Source organism: Lycorma delicatula, chromosome 6 (assembly GCF_047948215.1).
Source record: "Lycorma delicatula isolate Av1 chromosome 6, ASM4794821v1, whole genome shotgun sequence".
NCBI lineage: Eukaryota > Metazoa > Arthropoda > Insecta > Hemiptera > Fulgoridae > Lycorma > Lycorma delicatula.
The window spans coordinates 93310616-93329896 of record NC_134460.1 but is presented as its reverse complement, the minus strand read 5'-3'; the positions used below and the strand labels follow the sequence as shown (position 1 = coordinate 93329896).

The following is a 19281-nucleotide window of genomic DNA, read 5'->3' as shown; positions in this document are numbered from 1 at the left end:
GCTCATGTTTAATTTTAGTCAAGATATCTTAAAGTAAATTTAATTTTTTTCAGGGTGAGCACAAATATAGTCATTTTATTGAGGCATCTGTTCATTTCAATCAAGTAAGTAGTGTTTTTGTTATATTACTTAGATACAAGGTCTAAATAAAGTAATGAGACTTTAAGTAAATAAAGAAAAACTTTATTTAAAATACAATTGTATATGGACTCTCACCTTGAAAATAGTTCCCTTGGAAAGCCATGCAATGCTTCAAACTGTTTTCCTACCCCTCATAGCAATGTTGCAACTCAGAAACTGGAATATCCTTCTGATGGTCGGCTAGTTTTTTGTTTTCTGCTGTTCCAAAATGGATCCTATGTGGTGTTTTTTTTTAATTTGAGAGCAGGAAGTCGCAGGGACTAAAGTCCGGTGAATAAGGTGGTTGAGAAACTACAGGAATATTTTTCTTTGCCAAAAACTCATTAATTGAGAGTGCTGTGTGACAAGAGGTGCATTGTCAAGATACAGAATCCAGTTGTCTTTGATGGCTGGTCTCATGCGGGCAACTCTTTTCTGCAGTCTTTTCACTAATTTCTCTGTAAACATATTGATTTACAGTAGGCTGTCCTCTAGACAAAACCTCTAAAAGTCTCAGATTTGCTCAATATATATTTGTCACTTTTTGACGTTAATGGTCTTCCAGAATGGATCTGAAAATGCGGTACTTATGTATTAACGCCACCGCAGCTACAGCTTTATTTAAAAACAAAGTAGTCAATCGGATTTCGGTGGAAAATGAACAGTCTCTCTATTAATTTTAATAAATAGTTATTTATTTATTTTATAAATATAATTTAACCAAACCTAACCTTGACTAATTAACACCGTAATTTTTCTAGTATTTTATTTAATAAATTCAGTAATTATTGCAATTATTTAAATAATCAAAACACTCCTGTTAAATTAATCAAGGTTAGCGAGCGTAGGTTAAGCTGAAATATAAATGGTTATTTATATCTATTTTATAAATATAATTTAACCATTTATTAAAATTAATAAAGACTGTTTTGAATCTATGTTAAACTCTATATCGGCCCATTTTCCACCGAAATCCGATTGACTACTTTGTTTTTAAATAAAGCTGTAGCTGCGGTGGCGTTAATACTTAAGTACCAATGCTTTAAACCACCTAAAATTTGGGCTTGTGACAGAGCATCATATCCATATGCCCCTTTCAATTTTGAAAAAAGTTTCAGTAGCATTCTCACAGAGTTTGACAAAATGTTTGTCTAGTGTAAACAATGGACTAAAAATATATTAAGTCAATGTTCATATAACCATATGTTTACTCTAGTAACTTTACAGTGTTGCCACTTTGGCTGCCAAAAAAGATTAGTCTCATTACTTTATTTACAGACCTTGTATGTCAAAATTATTTAATTTAAAAGTGTTATTTTCAATTTATCATCTCTGCAGTGTTAATATTAATTCATGAGAAAATGGTATCATGTACTCATACAATATATTAATATATTGTTCCCTTTTTCCAAATCCCTTAATAGCTTAGATTAAAATTTTTTGTTCATATTTTTAACTTTGCTGTTGACAGCTTATCTATTGGTTATAGAATTGATGTTAGGTGGTTATAATTTTCTAAATCTAGTTTATTGAGAATATTTCGTACTGGGGTAGTGAATAGTGTGGGCCCACAATCTTTGTTCATGACTTGGATTTCTACTTTTAACTAGGGGTTTTATTTAATTAATGAAAAGTTTTGTTCCATTTCACAAATCGTAGATCTGTTTTCTCTATAGTAAAACTGGTAGTATAAAAAAATATGAGTTAATTTGCCATTATTTTATTAAGTAAACTGTTGACTGAATTTTAATTAACTTTGGTGTGATGTACGGGTAAATTATAGATGAATTTGTTAACCCCATTGTGTTGTGTGTGAAGATCTTGTATTAAACATTTTTACAAGATACCCTTGTTGAATATAAACATTCACACGCACAGACACATATACATTTATTAATTAAATTAACCAATAGGTTAATTATTTTGTATTCATATTTAGAATTTATTTTATGATGAACTTATATGACAGGCTAATTTGTTCGCTGAGCAAATAGTGCTGATTTTCAAAAGGATTCTGATTATACATTCTATAACCAACCTTTGTTGTTCTCTAAAGTCATGATATTAATTAATGTCTGTTCTTTTTTGTAGTTATGAAAGCTACTAGAATGTTTGGAAAGTGAAGAATGCTTTAAGTATTTCTCTTGTGATGTAAGTGAAAGGACTTTCATTGTGAAAAAATGATTCTCACTTAGTTTGGATGGCTGTTTTTAATGAAAGAAACTGAAAATATCTAAGAATTGCTGCTTGGACCAAGTTACTTCTAGTTCACCTCTTGGCAGTAAGTATTTAATTTTTTATAGCATTAAATTATGTGGTCAGTAGTAGAGTTAGCAGATTTTTGTAGTTCAGTTGCACCTAGTAGCACATCCAATTTGGCTGTTATCAGGTTAATTTCTGTATGGTTGTAGTTAATGTTCATACTTTCCATTTGAAATTTCATTTAATGTAAACTGTACATAAGTATTTATAATGTTAAATTCATTTTTAATTAATTTTCAATTGTAGTAGGTATTTTGTGTGTTTATTAACATATGATGACTAGGTATACCGCCCCAGACTGAAATGTTTTGAGGATTGGTATTTTTTATCTGATATTTCATATTAATTTGTTTCATCTTTTTTTTTGTGGTGAAATAGTTCTAATGTAACATATATTTTTCAGGTTAAAGATGGACATTACATCTCAAGAGGTAAGCAATTATATTGTTAATAAATCCCAGATTAAATGAGTTATTAGTTGAATAATCTTTTTAATTATTTAGAATTTATGGTAGAAGGGGTAGGTCGTAATAAGGAGGGTTTCTTTTTGTCCGAGAAGAAAGAACATTATTGGAAATGTCTTTCAAAATACAGAAGAGTTAGAAGGATTTTTGTGTTCATTTCATTTTAAGAACTGTTTATTTATATCATATCACAAAACTGGTAGTTTTATAGCTAAAGCATGTTACATTGCAGCCCATGACTCATTTCAAATAATATCTAGTATGTAGCATAATGTTGTTTTTATAGCAGAATATAATACAGTTGTGTGGATTAAATACTTTGTTAGATTAACAGCATACATTTAATTGTAATATGCCTTTTTGCCTATTTTGTTGTTAATAAATATATATAAAACTTTACAATAAATTACTTGTGTAAAGAGCCTATGATTAAAGATAAAAGAGAGTATTAGAAAGTAATAAAACTATCCTTCCCATGAAAAGACTCATATTAGGGGTATTCCATTTTAATTCAACAAATGATCACTATTTTTGATTTTGATGATATTTGATATTTAACTTGCCCACCTTGTAGTGGCCAAAAAATATTTTTTATATTTAAAAAAAGTTCTTGAGTAATAAGACTATTTTCTAACTTGCCAACAGGTAAAATAGCCATTTTCATAGCTTTTCCCACGAGTTGTGGCATTCTTTTACATTGTACAGAGATCAAAAAAGAGTTTTTTGGAAAGAGTAAATATGAAACTTCATCTTAGTGTACTCGAAATTTATTTTGTTGCATAACTGAATCTTGTAATGTTCTGAAGTTCACAATTGTTTTTTAAATTTTTGTCCCAAAATTAATGAATGGCTTAGGGTAACAGGCTTGTTTTATCTTTTAACTGTTAGGGTACTAGTAACTTAAAAAAAAATTGAACTGCTACAAAGTATCCTTCATTAAAAAAAAAATGGCTACCAAATCGTAAAATTTTGAAGGCGTCATGTGGGACAGGTGGCAAAAATGTGAAATGTGTACAGCATTAAGTACTTTTTATGTACTTACGGGGTTGACAAGTTGACAAGTAATGAAGCCACCAATACCACTGTTCATTCCTTCTAATCGTAAGCAACGTATCCAAAAATACTGATGTTATGTATTTTTCAGATTATAAAAATTACAAGTATACTCTGTTAGAATGAATAAATTGGCAATTGAATATTTATTAATTATATAATGATAAATAATAATTACAAAAAGATAAAAATTCAAATACATAAACTAGTTGTTCAGTTCACTTTTACCTTATTTTCCTGCTAATGGGAGTTGTGAATAAATCTTGCACTGTTTGATAACAAACTTAACTAACAACTTTGCTCCTGCCATTTTTTTTATTGAGTAGAACTGATAAATCCTAACTCATCTTTGGTGAAATGTTGTCCTCTTCCAGTAACTGATAGAAAAAGCTCTGAAGGCATGAGAATCTTTAAAATATTTTCCAGTTGAACCCATGTTTGATTATCCCTCAATGATTTCTTGAATGAAGTACCAGGACCCTGCCAGTGGAAAATTTGTATTTGATATTCCTCTTCATTTTCATGTATTTTGACTTCAATGTCTTCACTTACCACAACTTTCCATCATACACAGCTGATGTAATTTTTACATTTTGGCTTTGGTAAACCTATAAAACAATCAGAAACACTAATATCTTTATGTACCAACACTGGGACTGTTGTGATTACCTGATAATGAGAACTGAGGTGTTTTTCAGTTCCTCGAACATCTTTATTAAGAAAATAAATGCTATATTATTAATATTGTCGTAGCAATAATTGTAAATTTCAAAAGATGTAGCAATTAGATATTGTTGACTGACCTTTGAAGGCTTGCTTTAGTTGGCAGTCCTTGCAGTTCCACCAGTAGAATCGCGTGGTCCTTTTCCAAAAGGTATGAGGCAAAAATGCCATTCAGCTGTGATTTCAAAATCTTAATGGTTCTTATACTGGGCTGAGGAGCCATCAGAAAAATATATATTTTAACTTGTAACAGTGTTTTTATTTTACTTATAACTTGCTTTTGGAAGAGCAGAACAATTTAGTATTGTGCTTCAAATTCTCGCTAATCACACAGTAGCTTTAGCTTTGTAATTTTCCTTTTTTTTTTTAAATATATGAGAAATGGATATAGTATAGCATAAATTTTTGACCAGTGATATGATTAGATTTCATCTTGTATCTGTAAAAAAAATTTAAGAGAAGTCTCACATTACAATACTCCTCCTTCAAGTTGTCCATTTTAGTGTTGAATAATTAGCTTGTTATTTTGCAACAAAATTATGCCTTTAAATTATTTAAATTTTCTGTAATTTTATCTAAGTACTCTGGGAATGAAAGAATTTGAATAGTTAGATCACAACAGTCAACAGAAACCATAAAACATTAAATTTATTTTAAAATAATTTCAGAATCAAAATCATCCCAGCTCTTTGTAGTAATCTGAGCACTTCATTAGTGCTTGGAAATTTTTCAGACAAATTAGTAACAGAGACATTCATTAGATGTTTACATTCAGGATTATATAAACATTCATGTCCATGCATGTCTATTCACTTTCGTGTTTAAACATGAGTTTGTGTTTGTCATACTTGAAGAAACAAACTATCTAGAATATAAGCTATCGAATTATAGACATATCAAAATATTTTGTTTAGTAGGCCTACATTATTGTCTGAAAAAGTACATTGTGAATATTTTGGATACATTGTTCATGGTTAGAAGGAACAATATTTTTAGCAATTTTGATGGCTTCATTACTTGTCAATCCCTCAGAGTAAAATAAATTTTATATTGTTTTAAAGTACGTAAAAGTAAGTTACTGCTGTAACCATTTCACATTTTTGCCAACTGTCCCACGTGTGGTTTTTGGGTCCCAAATATGAGACCATTTTCAAAATCTTAAGATTTGGTGGCCATTTTTTTTAATGGACACTATAACCATCCAGTTTTTTTTTTTTAATAGATACTACTAGTACCTAAAAGGTAAAAAACAGGCCTGTTACTCTCAGCTCTTCATTATTTTGGGCCCAAAATTTGAAAAGAAAAAAAATTTGTAAACTTCAGTAAACATTATAAGATTCAGTTATGTAACAATGAATTTTGAGTACACCAAGATGAAGTTCTATCTTTTACTCTTTCCAAGAAGCCCTTTTTTAACTCTGTATGATTATTTATATAGGAATAAAAAATAGTGATAGAATAAAATTTTCGAAAATTTGTAGAAATAAAATTGAATACCCATAAAACTAAATGTTTTTATACAGAACTCCTAACCATTGATACATCATCAATCATTTCACAGAATGTCTAGTAAAAAGTGGACATTAAACTGTCATCAGTATTAAGAGATGAATTAATGTGTAAAGTTGTTTTGTTAAGACTAAATTCTAGTTTTGTAATATACTTTTTGTATTTTTCTTCAAATAAAGATGGCAAAAGTGAATAGTATGTAAAATATAAATCTTGGTTCATTTGTTCTTAAAAAGTACTATAAGAATCATAAGATTAAGATCCTATGGGTATACCAAATTGTGTTGAAGTAAATTATATTTGTAAAATAATTGTGTTTATAATATTTAGCCATATTTTACTAAACTACACATACCTTGGGATCTCAATGTAAATTTGTTGTTAGGTAGGCCTAGCAAATGGTTCATGGATTGTGACATCTCTATAAACAGGAGAGTGTAACTTTATATATATATATATATATATTTCTTAATTTGGCTATTGCTTTTTTTATTGTATTATAACACAGTATCTAAAATTTATGTAGTTATGAAGGAATTAAATTGTTATATTTCTATTATATGTATTTATATGGCGATTTGAAAATAAATAGTGCTTTCATGTAATTTTATAAACTTGAATGTGATAATATTTGTATGATGATCTGATTTTACCGCCCCAGGCTGAATAATTTGAGGATTGGTATTTTCTCTGACAAATAATTGACATTTATATAAGCGTACTCTGTTACTAAATCAAATCTAAAAATGTTGCCTAAATTTTTTTAATGTATACATTAAATGAATATACGTAATATACTGGGTATTCCTGGAGGTTCTGCTGAACTTCATTGGGTAATAATTAGTTGAGGTGCCTCATCCCAAAATCACAAAAAAATATATCAAATTCAAAATTAATATTTATTCATTTAATGATTATTTTGGGTGTCTGAAAATAGAAAATTAGTAAAAATTTACATAGTGATACAAATAACACAATGAAAATTGAAAAAATACTTAATATGTGGAACATTAAAGATATAAACGTGAAAATAAATTAGAAATTGTTAATCTGAATCAGATTATGATGATTGATAACTTCTAAAGAATCATCACACACATGATTTGCGGAATCGATATGTATCTCGCTTATAAGTAAATGGTGAAATTGTGTTTTATAATCGCAATACTTCGTTTTAAATAAAAATTCGGCCATATGTCTGTGGAAAGGGTGTACAGAATTTCCATAACTCTGTATTGCTTCTTACTTCTCTCCATTGACATTCGATTGTCTTGTCATTGACAATCAAATGTAAGTGCCCACAGTGTCTGGATCTATAAAATTGTATATATGATTCACAGTTAAGTCACTAATAATTGTAGAACCTGGGTGCACATAGTCCTTTATAATGCGTAGCAAAGTTTCCTTATCACGTGTTTGTACTGAAACCATGAAAACCTCTTTTGTGTCTCATTGTATTCCACCAAATATCCAATTTTCATTTATAATTCTGCCGTGATTATATTTTCATTTACAGATTTTGGCTTCATCAATTTCTACAACTTTTGCCTACTTCTCCAACCTTTTTTGAATTAGTACACAAATATTCAAAACAAATTTCCCGAAAATAATTGTTCCAATCTACCACAGTACTAGATGATAAATTTAGCTCACTACACAGTGATGTAATAAAGCTCACCTCTTGCTGAGGTGGCTTTATTACACATCATATTATGGAAAATTTAAAATAACAGGTATTCTAACCTATCTGTGTATTGCAAAATGGCTACGTTATACTGTTTACATTCATATTTCTTATGTTTGTAACAGAAAATGTGTCGATCATCATTCAGCTTCATTTCATTATTACACGATGGACATTGTATTTTGGCAAAATGCCATGATTGTAAAAAAATTCTCACATTATCAACCGCCAGAGAGAATTGTGTAATAAATGTTAAATTCACAATTTTTACATTACATTTTCAGGTTCAGTAGATTTGTTTTTCATCCAGTGTAGTTCACTCTACTTACTGAACACTAAATTCTATAAGACTGTTATTTCTCTCATTAAAATAATGAAAAAAGGTTCATGTAAACTTGCCTGAAAACTTAACAAGTCATAAGGCTAGTGAAAGATTTTGAGCCATTTCTTGCTCCTCCACTGAAATTCTGGGAAGGTAAATTAATGGGTGAATTTAGTGATTTCTGACCCAAAAATTTTAAAACTTGGGTTCTAGAACTGTATACTCATTATTTTCTATAAAACGGGAAGTATTAAAAAAAATGTTAAAAAATAAATCTTTTGTAATAAAAACTTTGGCATAGAATAACTAAGTTGTCAATGAACAAATAAAATTGTTTGTTTAATTCTCATAAAATTGATGAAAATAATCAATAAAAAAGTAATGCAAGAAAATAATCTTGTAACGCAAAACAAAGAGCCTTCTATTATTTGATATAATTGTAAAAACAAACTAAATTTCTAAAACCAAATAAAATAGCATATAAGTTACATTCTTACATTTCATCAGTTGTTCAAAAATGTCTGCCATCTTAATAATAAGAAACTCATTGGTTAAATTGATAGAGAATTTGATAAAACTGATGATAATCTACCAACAACTCACAACAGCAATTTAGTTGTACTTCATATGAAACAATATCAGAAAAATTACACTACATATTTGTCTTCCTGTTTTATATGAAGTACAACTAAATTGCTATTGTGAGTTTGGTAGATTATCATCAGCTTTATCAAATTCTCTATCAATTTAACCAATAATGACTTTTATTTGTTTATTGGTTATTTAACCAAGACTAAAAATTTGTCCCTTAATTCATCTTTCAAGAATTTCAGTAAGGCTTCATTTTAGCAAAGGAGCAGAAATCAGGATGAAATCTTTCACTATTTGTAACATCGCTATTAAAATATGTTTGATTTTCACTTTTCTATCATCATTTCAGTGCCAGGGTTGTATAAAAAATATTTTTGTGAATTGCTTTGTTTTACCCTGTGTAGACATCAAAGTTATTTTAAGTTGGTAGGTCGGGTTTAGATTTTTATTTATATCAAAGTTTTAATTTTAAGCAGTTAAGCATTTTTTGTTATGTTAACTATTAACAATAGTTAAGTTGTGGATTTATTGAGGAGAAATTCTGATTGTGTCCAGTGATATTAGTGATGACAGCTTATCTGCCCTAGTCAATATGAAAATGTATGATTATTGAATGTTCTGAAATATCACTGAGGTAATATCATGTATGTTTTTGTTGATGCTTTTATTGTGTGTATATATTTATGTGTGTGCGTGGTATTTGATGTTGAATGGTATTGAAAAATAATTGCTTAACCCTTATTGACAATAAATATTCATGTCTGGATCTTATATAAGATCCTTCAAGTTATGATCACTGTGCGACACAAGCGTTATTTTCATTTTGAAGTGAGACATCAATGAAACACCTTTATACCATTTAAACTTGTTTTGGTAACAGTGTGGCAGTTGAATCATGTTCAATATAACATAATTTTACTTAAGATTCTACAGGTAGCCAGCCCACAGTAGTGGTGTGTCCCTACAAAATCATTTTGCTAGCACTACTTTGTAGCTGGTGGAAAGCTACTGCATTAACTGACGTATCAAAGTATCATTTGTACACCTAAAATCCTTGAGTCAGCAGTGTAGTAAAACAAAATAATTACGTTTTTAACAACTAAAAAGCATTTTAGTAATAAATTACAAAGTCAGAATTAGTTGTATTAAGTGTGAGAATGGTTTCCTATAAATAAACCATAATGCTATCAAAATATTTGAAGTGAAATTACAATGAATACAGTTTCATTCATCAAGCTAGTACAATAAATATGTATACTCAGTTACATGTTTTAGTTGTGAGACTATGGAGACTAGCATACACCATGACTTTATATTATATCACTGTAAAGACATATTTAGTTATCGACAGTTCATCACATGCACTGCCTAAGATATCGATATAATTTTAACATGTTTCTTAACATAATAAATGGTAATTTAAAAATTTCAGTTATATGTAAAATATCTGAAATATTGGCCAGATAATATAGACTAAAAGCAACATAAGGTTTTCACTGGGTGTAAACTTACCAGATTGTTTTTTTCATTTAGACTTAATTGATTTTCTGAAGAAGAAAAACCAGGTGGGGCTGATGCACACTTACAGAATACATCTGTAAAAAATTTATACTAATTATACCCTAAATATTTACTCTCCATTAAATTGTTGTAATGGCATAATGCCTGAGCACTTTTATTTGTATTAACCATTGTCATGGTTGACTGTTCAGGTGATTAAAGGTTCCACATTGTCTTGCAGGTTGTATGCTTGCCACAATTTTTCCATTCCGAACACAGCAAATGCCGTGGTTATTAGTGCTTGAACATTATTCATTTTTAATGTTATATTTAAGCCATAAACCTTTTAATCTGACTTGAAGTTCACAGTGGTATAGTTGTAAATGAAGAATGATAATTTCTTCTTTCGTCAATGACAAGAGTTTGTGTATAACTTTTACTTTTTCAGTGTGTTTTGGATAGCACATTCCTTTTGGTGTAAGCCCCACCCTTAATGTATTCCTTTTTTTGAGTACAACCTTAATGTTATCTACCATTCATTTTTCAAAACCTAAGCTCTGCATTTTGTCATGATAATACTTGACCATGAAAACTAAATTGCCGCCCTCAGGAAATTCTTCCTCTTTTGGCATGGACTACAGCAAATTAGGTAATTTAGAAACAGTTTCTATCCAGTCTATAATCAAGCTAAAAAGAGTGTCTTTGTGTTTTAATTGTGGATGTCTTGTGGAAGTATTTAAACTGAACTAAGGAAGACTATTTTCATTATTTACTACTACTAGAACCTTTGAAGTTAGTTTGCCATAAAATTGTGAAATATCCTTCTTATGGCACTCATTACTACTTCAATGTATTTAACATTATACCTAATCGTATAGACAATTTTATCTCATTTTTCAGTGTGATTACCCTATTTGTTTTTTTCTTGTTTTTAATTCTAAATTCGGTAGCCCAGATAGATTTAGTCTCGTTTTCTTGAGTACAAAATTAGTACTATCTTGAGGATTTGTTTTTAAGAAATAATCAAACATGAGCTTATGGTTAACCCTGCGAGCTGAACTCATTTCGGGCAAACAGATGGAAAACAAAAAGTATGGTATGCAAAATCATAGTCATAAAATTAATAATGAATATGTATGTAAACTTTACAACGCATCCAGTTTCAACAAAATATAATAGCAGATCAGCCACAGCCTAAAATGAAATAGTTACAGTATAATAAATATATAAAGGAAAAGATTATAAAGTTCTGTATTAATCAGAACATTATAATGTATAGTTAATCTCAATTAATAAAATTGTCAACTGATTTTCATCATATTTAAAAAAAAAAGTAATATGTGTTAATGATAAAACTAAATACACGTAGAAACTTTAACAATATGCGATATGTAAACATCTAATTTCCTTTTCCATTGCCATTGCTATCATTATGTAAATGTTCACTTTTCTAGAGATTATGTATCCCAAAATTAATAAAATTCATTATGCATTTTTCCAAGTCATAATAAGAATATTTTTACCGATTGTAACTTATTCAGTTTCAGAAGAATTTAGAAATTTAGTCTTAACATTGTTTGAACCATATTAGGCTATATATGCAACCTGTAATTCATGAAGTACAAAAATTTTACACTTTGCTAATGAACTTTTTTTACATTACACAGACTATGACTTGGTTGAATTAAAAATAGATTTTATGTTTAAGCAGATATGAATATATGATGTTAGATTTTAATTACATGTAAGTGATGATACAATCAGAATTGCCAGATTAGAGTTTCTGACTTAAATGATTATTATGATTTTCTGAATTTTTTTTTTTAACAAATAAGAGCTTTTTTTATTTATTGAATCTTATGTTTTTTGCCTGTTGCATTGCAGGTGAGGAACATCAGAATATTCTAGGCCTGCATCAAAAGATAGTGAGTATGAATTTAAACTGTAAATAATTAATTGCTATAAATTAAGAACAATCATATATTGAGATGGATCATCCATCAACATTGGTGTATTCACCCCCCCCCCCCCCCAATATAATATATGCGTTTGGTAGTGTATTATTATTCTATTAAGCAAAATCTGATTTGTGTATGGTTCAAATGATAAATGAATATAAAGTGATTACTGTCAGATTTAAAATATGCTTTACATTTTCCTAATTAAACCTATTTTCGACATTTTGTATGGTAATTTGGATTCTTCTACCATATTAAATCTGGTAATTGAAATTGTATGATTTATTAGATATTAATAGATAACTTCTGTTGGGCCTGCCTTTTACCTTTGACCTCCTTTTTTCTGATTATCTTTTCTTTGCTTCTCAATGGTTGGCTAGTTTAAAAATGTTCCTAGTTTTACTTTTGTTCTGTTTTGATAATATGTATAATTCTTTCTTTGATCTTGATTTACAAGTTGAATTTTGATCAAATGTAAAGGCTTAAAAGATCCTTGTCTTTTGTTTTGTTCAAAAGGTTTGATGCAAGCAGCCTACTTTTATATAGGTAAAGGAAGGTAAGATTGATTTGTTTAATATATATTGAGCTGTATTATAGAGCTGTGCAATAGAAAAGTGATAATCATTTAAGGTTTGAATGAATTTGTGGTATTTAGGTTCTTATAAAGTTACATCTTGCAAAAATTAAGTTTTTAGTGGCATTTGTTTTCTTCAATTGTGATTATTTCAGGAATGGTTTATTAATAGCGATTTATTACTCAGATCAAGTGGAGTCACTCCACTTTTATTTTAATTTTTTCTTTGTTTATATTTTAACAATTTTAGTTTTGTGCATGAAATAAAATGCAATTTTATTTCTTAAAACCATAAGTTATTTCATTTCTCATAAATTTGATCTAGATCAATAGGGCTTGCGTAATAAATTTTTCATTTCTTTCTAGGGAATTCCAAGAAAAAATTCCATGTTCAGATTCAGAAAAAAATATATGTAGCAGCAGTAGTAGTGGTGGTGGGTTGATTAAATAAATGGGAAAACCATGTAGGTAACTAACTACATGTTTTTTTAACTACATCTATTTTTCTTATATTGAAAAAGGTAACCCATGTTTTAAGTTTTTGGCGTAAGATTCTCATTGGTTTTCTTTGTTAATTTAAATTTTTTTCTATTTATTTGCTTTATTCTACATTTATTTGAAACCAAACAGATAAAAAAATGGCAAGAATTGATTTTGACAACTTTTTTTACAGGGTTGTGAGATCTGTTGTTTTATCAGATTTTCTGACAAATTTAGATAATTTATCTAAAAATATTAACGAGAATCTAGGTTTTATTAATACCAAGATTTTTATCTTTGGAGGGTTTGCTCCAATACTTGAAGTCAGACAAGATTGATGGAAAACTATTTATTTGCCTTCTGACTTGAATGCCTTGTTCAAATAGTGGTAAATGTCCTCAGTTTTCCTTGTACACTCAGGGTTAACTTTTAGGTCTCTATTAGTTAGTTTTAACTTGTAGTTAAATTTAATAATGTTTATTGGTTTAAGGTTAATGTTTATTGACATTTTATTATAACACATCTTTTAGTTAGATATTAGTGAAACTTTCTTACAAGACAACTTGATGTGCTTGTAACTATGATAAGTGAAACATGACACTTGATGATGAGTTCTTTTTAACAGTTATCCCTGTCATAACATAAAATTGCTGACTGCATACTGTTCTGATAAGTGACAATTTCATTTTTATTTTTAAAAGATATTGTTCGTTAGCAATATTTGAATGATTTTTCTGTAATTTAGCTTGTATTTTTAGATTTGACATCTGGGCTGTTTGATGGACATTTTGGAAAAGGACATTTCTAATTAATCTTGTATGAACTGTTAATATATGGAGCTAGAAAGTTAACAAGAAATTAATCAGTAGCTAAGATTGGTAAGTTCTCAAAGCAATCATTTAAAAATTTGTCTTTAATAATAATAGTTTTCATTATTACTACTATTGAATGTATTTTTTTAAAAATATTTAATATTCTTAAATGCAACTATATATTAACATACAATTGCTATAATTGTAATATATATATATATATTATATAAAGAGTTAATATATTATATTATATAATTGTTGGGTAACAGGTGAAAAGTGTAAAAAAAAATGTTATACCTATCTATGGTGTTTAAGGTGGATTTTGAGAGTTACTGTAGTAACTAGCAATGCTAAAATTAGACAATTTTCTTTTTATTCATTAAATAAATATCCTTTTTTAAGAAAGTTGGTTTTTTTTAATCAAAATTAATGATTCATTACTCCTTTTATGGGATTTTCTATTATATAAGTAAATTTTTTTACTTAAAAGTAGCTACTTTTGTTTTACAAGGGTCGTTTAAGTCCCAAGAGGATGGCATTTGTAGTATCAAAAAGGTTTGTTTTTAGTAAGTGTCATTTGTTGCTAGTGTGCAAGTTTCAGCTCTATCCATCACACGTGGTTTCATTGCCATAGTCAATTGACGCAACAAGCGTCAAGTGAAAAAAGTGAGATTTGAATGGTGATTAAACATTTAATTTTAAAAGGCTTGACACAGAAAGAGATCCAAGCTGAGTAGGACGAAGTTCATGGCACATCTGCTCCTATGTTTGCAACTGTTTACAGTTTGGTAAATGAGTTTAAAACGTGACCATACATCCACAAAAGAGGAACATTCAGGACATTAGTGGAATTGACCATCCCCATAATGATTGACAAAATTCACTATGATTCTCAAAATTCGAAATTGTTTCAAGTGATGGGACGAATCAAAGTACGTGAAATAATTGAGGCCACAAGCATATCGCAAGGTACATAGTTTTCAATTTTGACAGAAAATTGGATGTGAAAAATTTTGGCAAGATGGGTGTCGCCACGTTTGCTCTTAGTGGAGAATAAACGCAATTGTGGTATAGACTCTGAGGCTGTTTGGTGGTTTTCCATTGCAATCCTGACTAGTAACTGTGGATGAAACATGGATACACTACTGCACTAGAGACAAAGGAACAGTTAAAACAGTGGGTTTTTGAAGGAGAACGAGCTCTGAAGACTGAAATCAGCCAGCAAGGTGACTGCCATGGTTTTTGGGATGCATGCATCAGTGTTATCTACACTGATTGCTTGGAAAAAGGACAAACAGTAACTGGAGAGTATTGTGTGTTGTTATTGCACCGGTTGAGTGAAGAAATCAAGAAAAACATCCTCATTTGAAAAAGAAAAGTTACTACCTTTCCAGGAAGACAATGCAGGAAGGATGCACACAAGCGGCAGTTTTGATGGCCAAAATTATGGAAATAAAGTTTGAATTACAACATTCACTGGATTTGGCCTCCCAGTGATTTTTTCCCCTTGCCATTTTCTAAGGATTTGTTGAATGACCCCTGTAGTAGTTAATTTTTTATGATGAATATTTCAATTTAGACAAGCATATGTCTGATTAATTTGATGTTAATTATTTTCTGACAAAGTTTTTTTTTGCGTGTAGCTTTATGAATTAAGTTAAATTTTAAACTAATTATCTTTATTTGTGTATTTCAGATAGAAAACTATGCAAGATGAATTTAACCAGGCTATTTTAAGATGTTTGAGCTCACTTCAGAAGTGAAGTAAGAATTTAGATTATTTCCTACACATTAATCTTACTTTTTTTTCCGTTCTGCTTGCTGAAATTCCAAGTAGCTAAAAATTCTTACTTAAAAAATTTCTTTGCTAAATGATACAGGATTTAATGTGAAGTTTCCAGATAGAAGATATGGTGAACACCATTTCTTGATAAATGCTTTGTTTTTTGAATTGTAAGTAATCAAAGTTGAAAAATCGCTATAGTAATAAATATGAGCAAGACATCCTGTAGTAAATTTTATTTCATATTACTTCCAATAATAAACTTAAAAACAGTTCCATCGCAATAAGTAATATTTGCAACTATTATAAATTAAATGGCTAGGTTAACTGATATTATTTACTTCATATATTTACATTATTTCACATATTTAATATAAATTGATATTTTATGTAATAACACTTCTCAACACAGAATTTGTATCTTAACATGTTACACAACTTTTCTCACTGTAATTTGGGTGCTGATTTCAGATGTGCTATTGAAATTGTATTACATCTAGGTTTTATGTATATCCTAAATTTATAAAAAAAATTTCATAATAAACACATTTTGATCAACTACTCATTACAATTAAGAGTAGTTTCTGAATTTTTACTTTTAAACAATTTGCATACATGCTTAAAGAAAAAAATAATAAATGTATACAATGTATCATGAGAAGTAGATTTTATTATAGACATACTACAGAGCTTAAAATGTTATTCACTCTTCATTTGTCTATACTGTGTGTTATGTTTCACAGTTATTAGTGTTTTGCTATATTTTCAACAGTTCTTTATAATCTGAAGTGATTTTTCTTGTTTTTATTTGGTTTAACTTGGCATCGGCAAAAGTTTGTGGACATTCAAATTATCCGGACAGTTTTTTATGTCTGGTAAACTTACGCTTAAATCTCAAAGAAAGAGAATTTCTGAAATGATAAAAAAAAACAAGTTATAAATTTTATTTTTATTGTACACTCTGGAATCAAGATAAAATCTGGGTGCCTTATGTTATTTGCAAATCGTGATCAATAATTCTAACTGAATGGTTGAAGAGGAAATGACAAGTCATGCAGTTTGCTTTATCTACCGCTAGTTAGACATGAACATAAGTACAATCTCACAGCCTGCTACTTTCATTCAAAAATAGAAAGTTCATAAAATAGGCAGATATATTCTAAGCTCTAAAGCGGGTACCACACAGAGAGGAGTAGTTACCTGTATCACCATCTAATCTGACATTGCTAGAGGAAAAATGAACAGAAGATGGAGAGGATGTTGAAGAATTTCTTCTGCATCTGATGAGAAATAATTCAACAACATTAACTTAATAATTTAGTTCGCAATCTAGAATGCAACAGTGGAACTTTTTAACAGAAAAAACAAAAGTTATTATGTTTAGAACATGAAATAACTAAACTTATTTTAATGAGAAATTCATTGTGCATTTGTGTACTGATATTGATGGCCTGATGAAAGAGCTTGGGATTCAGCAACAGCAATTCCTGGAGAATTGGCGTGTTTATATTGATCCTTTTCAAGAAAGCAGTGAAACTGAGGAATCTCTATTAGAAGCAATAAAACACAAATAGCATAGTGGCAACTTTGGAGTGATCTGAAAGCTGTTTTGTTACTAATTGGTTTACTAGGTAAGGTAGGTTTACAAAATGTTATTTTCTTTGTCTTTGGGATAGTCGTGATACTAAAAGTCGTTACCAAGTGAAGAAGAACTGGCCATTGCAACAAAAACTTTGTAGCTGGTGATAAAAATTTATTAATAAATAAACATTTGTTAATTGAGAGTGGCTAAAGTCATACTACCACTACTACTTCACATAAAACTGTAATTTAGATGGTTTTGGTGAATGTTTAGCCAGGCAAATTGTATACAATTTCTATTTTAAAAAGAAAAAGTGCGTGCTTCCTACAGCTAAACATATTTGTAATAAACCGAAAGAGGCTATAGTTTGGAGCTTAGGATTTATGGAGAAAAAAAAAGTATAAATATTCTCATTGAAAATTATGAAATACAAGAACAAAGAATACAATATTTAAGTTACTAAATGTTACAGAGAAGAAAAATGTGTTCCCATTGTTGATGAAATGTACATTTTATTAAGCATACAGGCGATACATGGAAACTGCTTCATATCTTAAACTGAGGTATATTAAGAGGTAAAAAACAAGTGCGGATCTGCATAGTTAAAAAATTATATTTTATAGTGATTTCCAGATCATTGCATAGGTCACAGAGGGAGCCATAGAATGGCCTGCCATGTTTGTTTTGATAATTTTATGGGGAGAAACCGTTAATACTAACCCAATAAAGATCCACGGTAACTGAACTTGATGGGCCAATTTTAAAAGAAAAAGTATATGCCAGGCCTTATGGATGGAAAAGGTCATGCTGCTTAACGTTGTGTAATGCATTTGATGGGTAAAATCTGAAAGCAGGTCATTTCACTTAATATGGATAATTTTTCTATAATTTATCTAAAAAGTTATAATAACTTTATCACACACACCACTAGATATGTTGTTTGTCATGAATAAAATCATTATTATTGTCCTCAAGATTTTGAGTGTCAATAATTGTTAGTATCATTACAGAATTTATCATCAATCCAAAAACAATAATCAGTCATAATCATCCTCCTAATTACTGCTTGTTTTCTAAAAATTTTCCATCAATGTTGCCTTTTTGATAAGAACTAACATCCATGGTCAGCCATAATGGAAATACAAACAGAAAAGTGAAACCCGTCCCAAATTATCGTGATAATAATTTGATCTAGGCACATTCATAGAACATGCCTAGATAAAATGAAAAGTCTGAAAAACAGTCCTAGCTGAAACCTCACATGCTCACAGTAATAATAAATGGTTGTGCTTGGAACTAATTAATCTAATTCATTCTTTTTTATCTTTTTCAGGTGAGGTGAAGGAATTTTACTATGCCTGTTTGTGAAGAAACTACTTAATCTTTTTGTACTTATTGAATATTCTTTGTTTTATATTAAATAAATCTAGAAATATATTGTGTCTTGTTGCATTCTTTTCCTATAGTAATATGATTGTTAGTAATTATTGTAATTACCAGGCATCAGAAAAAAATGCACGTCTGATACTATGTTAATAAGTTTGAAGCAAAATTTTTAGTGTATTTAGTAAACAAACTAATGTCCATAAAAAAACTTTTGCTCGAGCTAATTTATATACCTATGCACTGTGATTGCTGTCTGTATTGTTCATGTATACGTTGCTTTCCAGCAATATTTCGGTCGCTCATATATTTCTCTATCTATATTACATATCCTGTAGATTTTCAATTCAAATCTACGTACACTTTTCTGCATTATTTATACAACTATTTGCTTCCACTACCAAAATGAAGCCTGCACACTGAAGTTTTCTGTGGTTTCTAGCATAAATCTGTAATCTAGTGGTGTTTTAAATGGTTGTAG

General features: G+C 29.3%; 1 protein-coding gene and 2 non-coding genes across 8 annotated transcripts in view; all 3 read left to right on the top strand.

The window, feature by feature from the left end:
* Nucleotides 1-18860, top strand: part of Ntan1 (N-terminal amidohydrolase 1) — a 338443-nt gene extending 319583 nt beyond the window's left edge. For 5 of the 6 annotated variants that reach the window (XM_075368116.1, XM_075368117.1, XM_075368113.1 and 2 more), the window contains 7 exons: nucleotides 54-104; nucleotides 2212-2401; nucleotides 2786-2813; nucleotides 12113-12153; nucleotides 13999-14118; nucleotides 15749-15816; nucleotides 18751-18860. The gene's annotated coding sequence lies outside the window, so the exon portion shown is untranslated. Of the gene's footprint in view, nucleotides 1-53; nucleotides 105-2211; nucleotides 2402-2785; nucleotides 2814-12112; nucleotides 12154-13126; nucleotides 13229-13998; nucleotides 14119-15748; nucleotides 15817-18750 lie in introns of all 6 variants that reach the window. The other variant, XM_075368118.1, reaches the window with a different exon arrangement.
* On the top strand, nucleotides 6761-6831 carry LOC142327153 (small nucleolar RNA SNORD31). The gene has a single exon (XR_012756939.1). It is a non-coding gene; the product is annotated as a small nucleolar RNA SNORD31 (small nucleolar RNA).
* Nucleotides 13838-13917, top strand: LOC142327156 (small nucleolar RNA R38). Its single transcript, XR_012756942.1, has one exon. It is a non-coding gene; the product is annotated as a small nucleolar RNA R38 (small nucleolar RNA).
* Nucleotides 18861-19281: the final 421 nt, after the last annotated feature.